This window comes from Vicugna pacos, unplaced genomic scaffold (assembly GCF_048564905.1).
Source record: "Vicugna pacos unplaced genomic scaffold, VicPac4 scaffold_20, whole genome shotgun sequence".
Classification (NCBI taxonomy): domain Eukaryota; kingdom Metazoa; phylum Chordata; class Mammalia; order Artiodactyla; family Camelidae; genus Vicugna; species Vicugna pacos.
This window is the reverse complement of record NW_027328741.1, coordinates 45,352,050-45,367,684: the sequence shown is the minus strand read 5'-3', so window position 1 is coordinate 45,367,684 and position 15,635 is coordinate 45,352,050. Positions and strand designations below refer to the sequence as shown.

General features: G+C 33.0%; 1 long non-coding RNA gene across 1 annotated transcript; it reads left to right on the top strand.

Moving 5' to 3' along the window:
• The first annotated feature begins 445 nt into the window (after nucleotides 1–445).
• On the top strand, nucleotides 446–2,230 carry LOC140693713 (uncharacterized). The gene is made up of 2 exons (XR_012069412.1): nucleotides 446–609; nucleotides 1,948–2,230. It is a non-coding gene; the product is annotated as an uncharacterized lncRNA (long non-coding RNA).
• Nucleotides 2,231–15,635: the final 13,405 nt, after the last annotated feature.

Sequence of the window (15,635 nt, the reverse complement as noted above, 5' to 3'; positions counted from 1 at the left end):
CTACTTATTGTAAAGTACACAGATAAATAACTACTTCCATTTCCAAATCAAATTATGTTTCACTTTAATTACAAATTATAATAAAATAGTTATACATTCTCTGAACAGGTTTTACACAAATTTCACTTTAAATTCCAAAACTTAAAATTTATTTTATATATTTTTGGCATTATTTATACTCTGTTCACAAATCAAGTATAAATTTCTGTATAAAAGAATGGAGATTTGTTTTATTTCACAGACACTAAAATTAAATTATTTAAAAAGATTTTGTGGGGATAATATTTGCAGATAACACTATAAAAATAAGCATCCTATATATTTCAATTTAACTGGATGAATGAGAAGTAAACACTGGCTGAATGTTACACTTGAGTTTCTAGGAGACCAGGCATTTTGTGATGTCACAGCTTCTCAGGGTGAGAAACATTGTGACGGCCTAGCAGTTTATCTGTGCAGGCCTGCCAAAGCAGCATTTGAAGCTGCAGTGCTCAAAATTATGCAGATTAGAAAAGTGGCTGTAGAAAAAGTTATTTGAAATGGCACATATTTCTTCAGAAATTCAAGATGTGTCTCGTAAAGATGGACCAACTGGTTCAGGAAACTCCGGTAGATCTCTATTGTGTGATCAAACATTCTCTGGGGACTTGGATTTGAGGTCTATGATTGAACAAATTGCTTTTCAGACTTTGTCTGAAGAATCCTTGATAAAAAGACCATGTTACACACTTTGTGCCTCTGAACCAGATGAAGATAATGATTTTTGTTCTCTGACATTTCTAATAAAACACTCGAAAATGGCTGGGAGTGACCAATTTAAATCCATCTGGTGGGATGATAATGGAACTTCCATAGTGATTGATGAAGATGTCTTTAAGAAGGAAGTTTTGGAAAAAAAACCCTTTTTATAATATTTGAAACTGGAAGTATGAAAAGTTTACTTAGACTGCTTAACCTTTATGGGTTTAGTAAAGTGCAGCAGAATTTTCAAAGATCTGCCTGTCTAGCTGACTTTCTGGCAAAAGAAATGATGTCTCTGTTTTAAGCAACATATTCAGTAATTTTAGTTACCACGTGTTAACTTATATATAAAATTTTATTTTATATATCAATCTATGGTAATATAAATGTAAAGCTAGATTTTGAAAATTGTATAAAACTCCAAAGTTAAATCCTTTATTTTTTTCTAAAAAAAGAGGACAGTGCCATAAGTATTCAAGATTATAAGAAACTTTGCTTGGAACTACGAATCTTAACAGAAATCTAAATAAATGTATTAAAGCTGCTTTTGAAAATTGGCATTCACCATTACTGCAAATGCTAACTTCTTAAATTTGATGTCTATACTTTTAAAGTGTGTATTTTCCAAATACAGAATATCAAAATATCGTCAGCTGTGCATAGTAAACATGAAATAAGAGATTTTATACATTTCACTTATTGTATTTTGGTTTAAAATATTACTAAAATATTTCTCCTTTGGTTTTAGCTGCAGTTCTATCAAAATCCAAATTTTAAATGAGGCTTTCTCCCACTTTTTGTGAGAATAAAAAGAAGGGTTGCGATTACAAATGCCTCTCTGGTATCTTCATTGGTTGAAGATTTCAAAAAGAATCACTTTAAAGGAGGGGGTAATGTGGATAATTATAATTCTGTTTTTGTGGCTGACACTAGTGGTGAAAGTGCATTTTTACATTCTGCAAATTTAAACATGCCTCTAATAAGAAAGCCCTCAACTAGCCACATAATTGGAGATACCACTACCCTGATCAGAGGTGATATTTCTCCTCCATCATCAATGTCATTTAGACCACCAGAACAAATTGCAGTGTATCAAAGTGCTCTTTTAAATTGGTTGACCACTGTCCACGGGCACTCTCAAAGCAGCTACACTGAAGCAAATGGTCGTGTTGTGAACTTCATTACAACTACAACTTCTATTTCCAGGACAGCATCTTGTCTCCCATACAGAGCAATTATTTTGGACTGATGGTGGAACCTTGTAACTTTCCAAATAGATATCACAACATATCTGCCAATGAAGGTCGTTTTTCTAAACTTCAACTAGGGAGCAACGCACGGTTTCCCATGCCAGTGAGAGCTGATACATCAGCCACCTCTCTTTCAAGGCCAACTCATCAGCCATCTTCAGTTTATAAACGTCATTCTAATTACAACTTATCTGCCAGAGGACTACCATATTATGTAGAATAAAAAAGATTAAAATTGATGTTGGCAAATGTCGACAAATATCTGCAATTTTGTTATTTGAAAAATTAACATAGTTGTGTACCTTCATTTTATTTATTTTCTTTTTAAATAGAGTTAAGAGTTAAACGGGAGACAAAGATACCATTTAAAAAAAGATATTTGATTGATATGATCATTTGATGGAAAATAATGGGAGCAAATTTTAGTGCTTTCTTGTAAGAAAGAAGAGAAAATGGAAGAATTTGGAAAAACACTAAAACATGGAGAGAGGGAAAAGTACTAAATGGTTTCTAGTTCATCGTGGAAAGTATTAAAAGAGTTAAGTTAAGATAGGTTGCAACAGGAGATTAATGCAGGAACCAGCCCAGGGATCATTTCTCTATTATGTCATCCCTGGAGTCATAAAGGTCACATGATGTAGTCTCAGATGGCACATTCAGCATGTGGTAGAATTTAAGAAGTAATTTTATCTATGGTCTTCTTTGTGCTGTTATCAAAGCATTCTAATTGGTGCTTTCATTTCCTGCCCTCAAGAGTCTACACTATATTTTCTACTCAATAGTTTATGTTGCATTTATCTTCTAGCGAAAGAAAAGCTTACGTCTTCAGGGTGGCATTTAATATCTTTCTAAATCTAAGCACACAAGCTCAAATTAGTTTAGTCATTTCTTTATAAATCTGGCATCTGATTACCTTGGCATATCTTTAAGTTTCACTGTATCTGGAGATATATCCAAGCAAATGATTGTCAACTATTTCAGCTGCAAACTCACCACTTTTGCTCCAGCTCATCCTTGGACTTTGGGTGTCCTCCTTTTACCTACTTAGACTTTCCGAGTCTCAGCACAGAAACCACCTCTTCCAGATGTTTCCTGTCTATCCCCCTTTCCTTGTCTAACTTGGATACCAGCACAGTAAGCACAGCACATGCCACAGGATGCATTTTAATATTTAGTCAATGAGAAATACATGTTGACTTTAAGCAAAGTCTACTTTCCAGAAACAACAAAACTTTCATGGTTTTCAAACTATTTCATTACGGTCTTTACTCTTCACCACAAACTAGCTCTTTTCATAGACCAAGGACTAGCCACTCAAGACAGTAAGTGGAGGTAGGTACAAGATACAGGTATTATTTTCTTCTTAATTCATGCCTCCAGAGGCCTAAAGCATTCCATTCTCATTTGCTGGATTTTTTCCTGTCTCTTCATCACCCACCCACCCCAAAATAGCTGATTCTCTTCCCCATACCAATAACTATACTGCCTTTAATTAATTTACTTCTTAGAATTAGAGCTTTCTCCAGAAGAGAAATTGTCATTGCAAACATTTAATATAGGTTTATACACACCACATAATTTGTGCCCCTTCTAACCTTCACAATGGAAGTATCTAAGTGGTACTAGCCCCTTGGTTATGGTGGTGGTATCCAGTAACCAAATTGCAATCTATAATGTGTGGACTAGAAGGAGGTGTGGGTAGTAGAATAAAAAATATGTCCGAATGCAAGAATACCAAATTTCTGCAGATATTATGAAATATAAAATATTCATGGAAGGCTTTGACAATTTCCCATTAATCTAAAATAATAGGTATAGCATTTTCAGAGTGTGAAATGCTCTGAAATGCTGGAAAATTTGTAGTCAATGTCAGGGAACCTAAGACTTCTGCTCACAATCTTGCAGCCAGTGTCATCTGATAAGACTGGAATGGCAAATATGAGTCCTTAATATGTGTCACCAATTGTGAAGAAAGCCTTTTATAATCTGGAGAATGGGCAAATTGGCCAGGGTAAACTCTAGCAACATCCCACCAATATGACCTTTACCAAGAGAAGAAATGAGCCCACTTGCAGCAGGAGAACTCTTTCTGGAGAGCAGTGGTTGTTCCTACAACAGAAACATCAAGATTTTAAGTTTGTCAGCTCATCTCTGATGGTGGCTATGTTGTTGCTTACATTAGCAGTCTGGGGTTCAGATGGGCTGGTTCAGCAGCAAGTTTCCAGCTCTCTTATCAGAGAATGGGTCTTACCGTGAACATCTTAACAAGGTTCTATACTGATAAGTCACAAGCTACAGTTTACTTTCAAAATTAAAAATCCTAAAGGAGAATATTGTTTGTTTGTCCATTTGTAGTTTTCTACCTGGGAGAAGCTAGACTATTGACTAAAGTACAAAAGTTGGCTGTTGCATTGAAAACTATTCTCTGAGCTCTGCCCACTGAATTCTTCCCACTAAATACTACAAATCTGTCTACCACTGTGTGTTTGTGTGAAGATGGATTGCTAGGCAGTAACTAAGTTTGTCTTATTTGAATCATCAGTGAATTATTCCCCTGCATCTGGCAGATTCTCTGTGAATTAAGAGATTTATTGAGCCACCAGATTTTCTTCAGATCAGGGAGAGGTAGATTATATTTCTCCCACAATACTAATTGTTAACTTTACATTGAATCTCAAGCTGATGCTAGGGACAAGCCACTGAACACTGGAATTAGACTGAGGCATATACATTCCCCATTCCCCAGAGCCCAGTGCAGGACTGTGTCACCTTTTTAATTTAAGCTTATGTCTAAGTATTTTTGCTTTAAATTCTGATTGTTGGCACAACTTATTTTGGCTTTGAACACCCGTTGACTAATTTATAGAGACTGAAACTCTGACTTATTCCCATTCATCCAGAAATTGCAATAACCTTCCTTTCCTTGGACTACCTGTAATAGAGTGAGCATAGTCATCATTTTGAAAGCAGTCCTCAGTCCTAATAATGCAGAACCTTTACACTTCTTTGCCCAGGACTTGAACAAGAATGTTTGTTGTGGATCTCAGGGATTATCCTCACATCCCCTAATGCAAACATGAGAAAACTTCACATCTTTATCCAAAATCAAGCTTTTGTCAGTATTGCATTCCCATTGCAAAACAGTTAACAATTGTAGGAGTTCTGAGATTTTACCATGCTGAGATTTTTAGCAACCTAGCATGTTCATTTCCTACAGATGCTGTCGGGGAGATGAGACCACGGTTCAGAGACAGTGAACTTTATCACTCACAGCAAGAGCAGCCAGTTTTAAATTTGTATCCATTCCCTAATCTCAGATGAATACACACAGGGAAATTTTGATGACTATAGAAGCAGTGGGCTGTTTACATGAAGAAAGTTTAAGGCATGGTAAAACACTAATTTTATTTTTATCTTTATGTATAATTTATTAGAATCACTTATTTATTAGTATCTTTACCTAGGATAAGTATACCATGACTCAAGTTTACTTGCTACAAAAACAATCATGAGAAATGACATGGGAAAAAATGACCATTGAATTTTCATTTTTCCTTTTGCATTTATTGAGGTTTAATTGGCATAAAACATTGTGTAAGTTTTGGTGCACAGGATAGTGATTTGATTTACACATATCATGAAATAACTATCATGGCAACTTTAGGGAGAATTCATTATTTCTTTTAGATAAAATTTTAAAGAAATACAATTTGTCTTTTTGTTGCGATGTGAAAACTTATGGTCTACACTCTTATCAACATTCATATAGAACATAAAGCAGTATTAATTATAATTTTCATGTTACTATGGGGCATCCCTAGAACACGTTTTTACGGCTGGAGATTTGGAGCTTTCTAGTGTATTAATCAAATTCTCATTTACCAACCCCTGCCTCTGTTAACTACAAATCTATTTTTTCTATAAGTATGTTTCTTTGTTTTTGAAGTGTACTTTAATCTATAACACTGTCTTAGTTTCTCTTACACAACATACTGTTTGCTATTTTTATTACATTTCCAACTGATCATCAGAATATATCTAGTATGGATATGTTGCTATTTAAAGTTATTTCATTCTTATTGACTACTCCCCATACAGTAAATTTCTTGTCCCTGACTCATTTTATTTGCAACTGGAAATTTTTCTCTCTTCATTATCCTCAACTTTTTCTTTTCCTCACCCCATTTCTCTCTTTCTTGTGAAAAACCTGTTTCTTTCTATATCTATATTTGCTTCTCAGTGTTGTTATGTCCATTTGTTTTAAATTCTAATTATAAGTAAAATCATTCAAGAATTGTCATTCAATTTCTGAGATATTTCACTTAGCCTATTACCTTCTTGGTCTACCCATTTGCTGCAAATGACAAGAACTTATTCTTTTTAGAGCTGAGTAATAACCCATTTTATTTTATGTGTGTGTGTGCATATATATATATTTATAAAATGCCTATATATAGTGTGTGTATATATATACATAAATATAGATAAATCTGTAATTAAGCTGTGTAGATATATATAGTATAAACACACATCTTCTTTATTCATCATCTATTGATGTGCAATTAATTTGCTTCTATATCCTGTCTATTGTGAATAATGCTGCAATGAATATATGGTTGAATATATCTTTTCTAATTAGTGTTTTTATTTTCTTGGAATAAGTATCCAGTTATGGAAATGTTGGATAATATTTCATTTTTAATTTTTAGATAAAGCTCCATGTTGTCTTCCACAGTGGCAGCACATATATACATTCACTCCAGCAGTGCATCAGGGTCGTTTTTCTTACATCCTCACCAATAGTTAAGTTTGTTTTCTTTTTGATAATAGTCGTTCTGACAGGAGTGACATAAAATCTCACTGTGTTATGGACTTGCATTTTTCTGATGTTTAGTGATGTTGATGGGGTTCATATGCTTGTTGGTTACATTTACCCCACTGTAAATTCATGTTTTGTAATGGGCTAAGTGACCATAACTGTCTGATTTCATTTTCAGGCTTTCTTTGTTTTTCATTATTCTGTTTGTTCTGTGCCACTACCATATTCTTTTCATTACTGTTTCTTATATTATAGTTTAAAATCAGGGACAGTGATACATCCTATTCGTTCTTTGTCAAAGTTGTTAGTGTTTTTAGTTTGTTTTCCTTTCTTTCTTATTTTTTTAGTGATTTCAACTCTTTTGTGTTTACATGTAAATCTTAGAATTATTTTTTGTAAGTGTCTGAAAATGCCCTTGCTAGTTTGATAGGCACTGATTTTAATTGATGTATTTTCTTGGCTTGTTCTGTCATTTAAACAATATTTTTTCCTAATCTATGAACACAGTATATCCTTTCATGTGTTTGCATTATCTTCAATTTCTTTTGTAAATACATTGTAGTTTCCTGAGTACAGGTATTTTACCTCCTTGGTTGGATACATTTCTTGATTTTTTTTTTGTAATGCAACTGTAAATGAGACAGTTCCCCCAATTTCTCTATCTGTTAGCTTCTTGTTAGTGTGTAGAAATGCAAGATTTCTGTATGTTAATTTTACATTCTGAAATTTTACCAAATGCATTGATAAACCCCAGTAGTTTTGTGGTGTCTTCTTTAGGATTTCTGTTTAAAGTATTTCATCTACAAACAGATTCTTTTACTGCTTTTCTGAAATAGCTATATTGTATTTACTTTTATTTTGGAAAGCTATGTGTAGAATTTCCAATACTATACTGAATAACAGTGGTAAGAGTGAGCATTCTTGTCTTCTTCCTGCTCTTATTGGAGATGCTTTCAGTTTTTAATCAGTGAGTGTCATATTAACTGAGTTCTTATTTCATGTATGACCTTGACTGTGTTGAGGTATGTTTCCTCATGCCCACTTTGAGGAGAAATATAAGCATAAATGGATGCTGAATTTGTCAATATATTTTATGACTCTTTTGAGGTGACCATACAGTATTTATTTTTCAATTTGTTAGTTGGGTGTATCATATTGATTAATTTGTGGGTAATGTATCACTTTTGCATCCCTGGAATAAAAGAGACTTAAACATACTGTATAATCCTCTTAATCTATTGTTTGCTTTGCTAACATTTTAGTGATGATTTTTGCATCTATGCTTATCAGTAGTATCTAACCTGTACTTTTATTAGGTATTTGTTCCAGTTTTAGTAGTAGTGTGATACAGTAATTTGGGGTAGGAAGCCTTCCTTCCTCTGCAAATTTTTGGAATTCTCTGAGAAGCATAGGTGATAGCTCTTCTCTAAATGTTTGGAAGAAGTCACCTGAGAAGCTGTCTAGTCTTGGAATTTTGTTTCTTTGGAGATTCTGTATAATTACTTATTCAATTTCATTAGTGAAAATCTGTTAATATTTTCTATTTCTCATTCCATCCTGGAATTTTGGTCTTTCTAATAAATTGTCCATTTCTTCAAGGGATTCCAATTTTATGTCATATAATTTGTTGTATCATCTTATGATGCTTTGTGTTACTTTGATATAAGCTGTAACTTCTCATTTATTTTGGATCTTTTTTATCTGTACTCTCTTTTTTGCTCATGAGTCTTGTTAAATTTTATCAGTTATATTTATCTTTCAAAAGCCATTATGTAGTTTGTTTAGATGTTTCTATTTTTAACCTTTATTTTATTTATGTATGTTTCTACCTTTCTGCTGTCTTTCCTTCTACTAACAAGTTCACTTATTATTTTGCTACATCGTTGTTTGTAAGATTATGTTATAAGAGAGAGATGTTTCTTATTTGTATAAGTGGGATTATTTTGCTATAAGCATCCCTATTAATACTGCTTTTGCTATACTCCATGGACTTTGTTTTTGTTGTCATATTTCTTTATGTATTTTATCTTTGATTTATGCAGCAATCCATTTGTTGTTTTATATTGTATGATTTATCCTCCACATTTTACAATTTTTCTCAGGTTTTTCCTTTTAGTAAACTTCAGTTCTCATAGAAGCCGTATGTTTCTTCACAAAGCAAGGAGAAAAATAATAAAATTTATACAAAATTCTGAATGACCAAAATTTTCTAGTTATCTTTGAAAAATGAACAAAACTGTGTGTATTATCCTCCCTGACTTTAGAACTTACTACAAAGCTACAGTTATCAAAACATCAAAATATATCACTAAAGAGTCACATAGATCAATGGAACAAAATAAATAGTCCTAAAATAAACCCACACACATATGGTCAATTAGTCTACAATGAAGCATGCAAGAGTATACAATGGAAAAAGGCAGTCTCTTCAACAATTAGTTCTGGGAAAAATGGACAGTACATGTAAAATGAAGATGTAAGAGCACTTTCTTCCATAGTATACAAAATAAGAGAGAAATTGATTAATTTCCTAAAGGTAAAACCTGAAAGTTTAAAATTTCTGACCAAGAACAGGAGCAGAACTGCCTTTGAGATAAATCATAGCAATATTTATTTTTGATCTATTTCCTAAGTAAAAAAAAAAGAGGAAAACTAACCATAACAGTTTTTAATTTTACTGAGGAAATAATAGGTGTATTATGTGATACAGGGATTCCACTTCTTGTATAAGTGTGAAGTGCAAAATCTTTTGCAGAGCAAAGGAAACATTCAGCAAGACTTATGACAATACACAGAATTGAAGGAAGAATTTCAGACAATGAAAACAACAAGGTGTTAATATCCATCTTGTATATATAGCACATTAGAGTAAATATTTAAAAACAAAGACCCCACTTAAAAACAGTTGAAGGATCTTCATGGAAACTTTTCAAAAACAGACATGTGTATGATTTTCATGCACATAAAAAGAAACATAACGTTGCTATTCATTAGGAAAACATAACTAAAAACCAGAATGAAATATAATCTCACAGCAACCAAAATTGCTATTAAAAAAAGTCTTCAAATGACAAACATTAATAAGAATGTTGATAAAAGGGAAGTCAGGTACACTGTTGGTGGAAATATAAATTGATGCATCCACTATTATAAAAGAGTGGACTGTGTGAAGAAAACTAGAAATAGAAGCATTATATTTTACAGCAATTCCATTTTTTGATATAATTCCGAATAAAATGAAAACATAAATATTAAAGGATATATTACCCCAAATGTTCTTAACATTATCATTTATAATAGCCAAGGAGAGAAGCACAACTCAACTGCCCATCAACAGATGATTGGCTGAAGTAGATGTGAGATATAGATAACATAATAAATACTTAGCAATTGTCATATCAAAAAATAAAATTCTGCTATTTGAAACAATGTGACTGGACCCAGAATGTGTTGCACATAGGAAAATAAGTCATACAGAGAAAAACTCTCTACATTACCACTTACATGAGGAAACTAAAGATATAAGAGAAATAATCATAAAAAAACCAGAAACAGAATCACATATATATGTGTAGTGTACCAATTAGTGGTTTCCATTGGGGACAGGGAAGAAGGATCAGGAAGACAGAAATATGCAAGCTACTAGTTATATATTAGTGAAGCAACAGGGCTATATTTACCGCACAGGGAAATATTTTAATAATTTAAAAGATTTTAAAGAGACTATAGGCATATATTATACTAAAATGTGCATGCATGTGGGAAAAACATTGAAGAAAAGAACCCAGGAAAAACAAAATATTTTGTAGTACTCTGATATAAAGGGAAGTGATTTATTCACTTTCTTTACTGTTTTATAATGTCCTTATTAGAATTTAAGCTTTTAAATGAAAAATTACAGACTTTGAATAAAGTGACATAAGTTTAAACTATTTGTCTCTCTCTTTAAATCTACAGTCAGTGAAATGATCACATCTCAACAAAAATTACTACAACACAAAACAATACTCCAGAACATATATGTACATCTGAAGTTTGGTGGGCTAAAACACATAAATTAGGCTGAAATGAGGGAAGAGCAGAGTTGGTGACTGCCACCAAGGTCCACTTACTATGGTATCTGAGCCCACAGTTTCAGAGTAACATGTAGAAACAGGGTCTCAGTGGTTCACACAGATTCAGCCTCCAAGTGCACCAGTATTCATGGTCAAAATTAACTTGGAGGGAGCCGCAATGCAGACAGAATTTCCATCCTTTAGACACTAAGACATTCATGATACTCTCCTTAATCCCCATTCACAGTGGTAGAGACAATGTACCTTGCAACATTGGACATGGCAAAGGCAATTGCCTGATTCCAACTACCCACCTGTTTTACACCATTCCTCAATGTGTGCACTGAATCTTAAGGGATATAAGATAAAAGGAAGGGTTCACAGGCCCAGTGACAACAGTGGCATTAACTACCAGAGTTTTCTAAGAAGTGACAATGTAAGCAATCTTTTATCCAGACAATTGCGACTTGAATGTGCCATTTTGAAATATTATCAGAGGTAGCTCAGGTAAGTAAAACCAAAAATTGTGTAATATTCCAAACTACCAAAAACAAAAGCAAGGACTCCAAATTCCAATCTGATTTTGCTGTCAGCAGAGCAATAATTCACCAGGATCATGACCAATCACAGTAACATTATAGGGCATGCACACACACAGATACAAACACACAGACACCGACACAGACACAGACACACTCGCACAGGCACATACACACACACACGCTCACGCACACACCGAATGTCAACCCTGCAGGGAACAAACTTAAAGTCATGGAATATTGACATATAACTAATACAGAATCCAAAGAGCTGTCATAAAGAAACTCAATATAAAAAACAAAACTCAGAAAGCAGTTTAGTGAGATCAGGAATAAAATAAATCTTGATAAGGTATACATTACCTAAGAGACTGAATCTATAAAACAAATAAACATTATTGGAAGACCAGATGAACTTAATAAATGAGATGAACAATGCAACAGAAAGCACTGTAAGAAGACTGTCTTTGTGGAAGAGAGATTAGCAAACTCACCAATACAATACCAGGAATGATAGGAGAGGGCAACGATACAAGATAATAAAAAGTGAGGAAATTCTACAATAGCCATCAGACTTCTTCAGGAAGTGCACATTAGAGTGAAATTCTGGAGGGAGAAGAAAGTTAGAAGGCAGCTGATGGTTTATTTAAAGAAGTAATAGTTGATTACTTCCCGAACCTGGGTAAGGAACTGATATACAAGTCCGTGAGCCAACAAAACACCAACAACTTTAAGACAAAGACACCTCCTTCAAGATACGTCATATGACAATTGGCAAGTCAATGACAGAGTAAAATTTAAAAGGCAGCCAAAGAAAGTTATGATAATCTACAAAGAAGCCCCCATTAGGCTATCAGCATATTGCTGAGAAGAAAACAGATGCCAAGGGTAATTAAAATGACATTTTCAAACTACTGAAATAAGAAATATCTCACCCAAGAATACTCTACTTTACACAGTTATCACTTAGATATAAAGTGAAAATAAAGACTTTACCAGAAAAACTAACCTGAGTGAGATGTAAAAAACAAAACCGAGGCACCTTAAAAGAGGTGCAGAAAAGAGGTATTCTAAGAAAAATAAAATGGCAAATATACACAAAACATTGAGCAAAATACTAAGCAGAGACCACCAGGAATTTGAAACTGTTTATTTGGGTATGTTTTTAAATGCTAATCTTCTATATGAATTAAAGAGAGAAATATAGGAAATCAGTTGCAATAAATATAGATACATCTATCTGGTAACATGTTCACAAAAGAAACAGAAATAATTTGAGTCAGTAATAATAAAAGGAAAAGAGTAAAAAAAAACAAAATTAAAGGAAGTTGCTATCAGCAGAGAAAGGTCTAAATTATACAAGCGATGTTTTATTTTTAATTAAAGTAGATTTGATGAACTATGATATGTAGATTCAGATGTACAACATAGTGATTCCAACCACTTTGTTGATTGTATTTCATTATAATTTATTACAATAATTGTAACATACAATGATTATAAGTTATTGTGTGTAATTCCCTGATCTATACAGATCATCTTTGTTGCTTATCTCCTTTACGTATACTAATTTTTGTCTGTCAGTGTCCTACCATTTAATTGTCTATCCCTTCCACTTTGGTAAACACAAATGTTTTCCCGTATTTTTCAGTCTGCTTCAGTCTTGCCTATCTAAACTCTATATCTCTCTACCATGTCTCTATCAATCAATCAATCTATCTATCTATCAATCAATCTATCTATCTATTTATCTATCTATCATCTATCTATGTATCTATATATCTATCTATTTGTCTGTCTGTCTACCTATCTATCTATCATGTATCTATGTATCTTTCCTTCTATGTATCTATTTATCACTCATCTATCAATAGATAGCTATAGATAGATGTACACAGATATTTGTTATTCTTTAGATTCCACTTATAGATTATATTATATATTTTTGTATTTGTCTAAGTTACTTCACTAAGAACAATATTTACTAGGTCCATTCATGATGCTGAAATAGCAATGTGTTATACTTTTTCATGGCTGAGAAATATTCCATTGCATATTTATAGAAACATCATATCTTCGTAAGTCCATAGTCTACTGTGGACTCTTGGAATGCTTCCCTGTCTTGCATATTATAAACAGTGCTGTTGTGAACATTGGTTCTTCTCAATTTAGGGTTTTTTCCCCAGATTTTTCCTAGGAGAGTTATTACTGCTTCATTTGGTAATTCTGTTTTAGGATTTGAACAAATCTGAATACTCTTTTCCATAGAAGTTGTACCAATTTACATTCCTACCAAGAGTATACAAGAGATTTGTTTCCTCAACATCATCTCCAATACTTTCTATTTGTAGAACTTTTGATAATAGCCATGTGGCCAGTGTGAAGTGATACCTCATTGTGGTTTTGAACTGAAATTAACTAAAAATTAGTAATGATCATTTTTATCACTTGCATGTTACTCATCTGCATATTTCCATTGGAAAAATATTAACTCAGATACTCTGCTCATTTTTTGATTGGGTTTTTGTTTTTCATGTTGAGTTGTGTAACCTAAATCCATGTTACATCTATTAACCTACATCTATTAACCCCTGGTCACTTGCATTGTTTGCAAATATGTTTTTCAATTACACAGGCAGTGTTTTCATTTCATTCAAAGTGTCATTAGCTGTGCAGAAGTTTTCAAGTTTATTTAGGTCCCACTTGCTTATTTTTGCTTTTATTTCTTTTACCTTAGGAGACTGATATAATAAAATATTCCTATGATATATATCCAATAGGGTATCACTATATCCCTTTCTAGCAGTGTTATAGTATCAGGTCTTACATTTAGGTCCTTAATACACTTGGAGTTTATTTTTGTATATGATGTCAGGGAATGCTCTCATTTCACTGTTTTACATGTAGATATCCAGCTTTCTCAACAACATCCATTGACGAGACTGTCTTTTCTCCATTGTGTACTCTTGCCTTTTTTATCATTGATTCATTGCTCATAGGTGTGTGGAATTATTTCTAGGCTGTCTATCTGATTTTATTGATTATATCTCTGTGCAAATGCCATGCTGTATTTATCACTGTAGCTTTGTTGTATAGTAAGGAATCTGGGAATTTTATACCTCCAGATTTGTTGTTTATTCTCAAGATCATTTGGAGAATTTTTAATGGTTTCATGTAAAACTTAGAGTTATTTATTTTCTGGTACTGTGGGAAATACTACATCTTTGTAACAGGAATTTCACTAAATATGTAGTTTTCTATGCGTAGTACGGCAATGTTAACAATGTTAACACCTTCAATCCAAGAGCACAAGACATCTTTCTAATTTTTTGAATCATTTTTAATTTCTTTGTCAATGTTTTTTAATTTTCAGTGTGTAGATCTTTCATATATATGGTTACATTTATTCCAAGGTATTTGGGGGGAAGGGATTTTAAATAATATTGTTTTCAACGTCCATTTTAGGGTATCTCATGATTAATGTGTAGAAATGCAAGAGACTACTTTACATTAATCTTGCACCCTGCTCCCTTGTTGAAATTATTTATTGTTCATATTAATCTGTGTGGAGCCCTTAGGACTCTATGTAGATTGTTATGTCATCAGTACTGGTGACAATTTTGCCTTTTTCTCTCCATTTTGCATTTCTTTTACTTCTTTTTCTTTCCTTTTCCTTTCTTCTTTTACTATGAAACAGAAGTTCTGAGAGTAGGAATCCTTGTCATGTTCCTGAATTTACCCAGAAGTCTTTCTGCTTTTCCCCAAAGTATTATAAATTTTTATAAATGTCCTTTAGTATGTTGAGAGATGTTCCCATTGTATTCTCTTTCATGAGAGTTCTGATCATTAATGTATGTTGAATTTTGTGTAATGCTTTTTCTGTGTGTATTGATATGGTCCTGTTAATTTAGTCCTTCCATTATTAAAAATGTGTCTTGCTGATTGACTTGTGTATGTTGAGCCATCCCTGTGACTCTGGAAGGAATCAAATTGATCATTGTGTATAATCCTTTCTATGAATTGCTGGATTAATTTGTTGATGTATTTTGGATTTTTAATGTATATTCATCAAGGATATTGGCTTTACATTTTCTTTTGTTTTTTTTGGTAGTGTCTTTGACAGGTTATGTTATCATGGTATCGGTGGACTCATAGAATAACTTTGGGAATGTTCCTTCTTCCTACATTTTTTGAAATAGATGAGAGGAAAGAGTTTTTAGTGAAGACATCC